Source organism: Microtus ochrogaster, unplaced genomic scaffold, assembly GCF_000317375.1.
Source record: "Microtus ochrogaster isolate Prairie Vole_2 unplaced genomic scaffold, MicOch1.0 UNK1372, whole genome shotgun sequence".
Taxonomy (NCBI): domain Eukaryota; kingdom Metazoa; phylum Chordata; class Mammalia; order Rodentia; family Cricetidae; genus Microtus; species Microtus ochrogaster.
Genome location: NW_004950470.1, coordinates 4,849 through 5,784, shown reverse-complemented (window position 1 = coordinate 5,784; position 936 = coordinate 4,849). Strand labels below are relative to the sequence as shown.

Here is a 936-nt window from a genome sequence, read left to right as displayed (position 1 = left end):
AAAAAAATATGGAGAAAGAGAATTTAAGACAGCCCCTAGAAGGGAAAGATGTGAGCTGCCAGCTAGAACTTGCTGGTAGGCCACAACCCTCTTAGCAAAACATAAAATAATAGATATGGGCTAACCAAAGATATAACAGCTATCTAGCAATATGCTTAAGCTATTGGCCAAACAGCATTGCAAATAATATAGTTTCTGCATGATTATTTCCATTCTGGGCAGCCAATAACGAACAAATGACTTCCTACTACAAATTGGTTCTCCAACGTGTGCTAGATAAATCCACATAAAACCTGAGAGGAGCCCTTTCCCCTGGCTAGCAGCGCAGAGGCCGCACCATGCCTGGAGTTACTGTAAAAGACGATAACGAGCAGGAGTTCGTCAGAGCTCTGGCAGCCTTCTTCAAAAAGTCCAGCTGAAAGTCCCCGAATGGGTGGACACAGTCAAGCTAGCCAAACATAAAGAGTTTGCCCCCTATGATGAGAACTGGTTCTACACACAAGCTGCTTCGACAGCACGGCACCTGTAACTGCGTGGTGATGCCGGGGTTGGCTCTATGACCAAGATCTATGGAGGACGGCAGAGAAAAGGTTTCAGGCCCAGCCACTTCAGCAGAGGCTCCAAGAGTTTGGCCCGCCGCGTTCTCCAAGCCCTGGAGGGGCTGAAAATAGTGGAAAAGGCCCAAGATGGGGGCCTCAAGCTAACACCTCAGGGACAGAGAGATCTGGATAGGATTGCTGGACAGGTGGCAGCTGCCAACAAGAAGTATTAGAACAAAGGATGCTGGGTTAATAAATTGCTTCATTCAAAAACAGAACAAAACAAAAACCAAACAAACAAACAACCCAGCAACAGACAAAGGTCTGATCTCCAAAATATATAGAGAACTCAGGAAACTAGACTTTAAAATGCTAATTAACCCAATTAAAAAATGGG

At 45.3% G+C, this 936-nt stretch overlaps 1 pseudogene; it reads left to right on the top strand.

Annotated features, from left to right (window-relative positions):
- The first annotated feature begins 338 nt into the window (after positions 1–338).
- LOC101980988 lies at positions 339–772 on the top strand (annotated as a pseudogene).
- Positions 773–936: the final 164 nt, after the last annotated feature.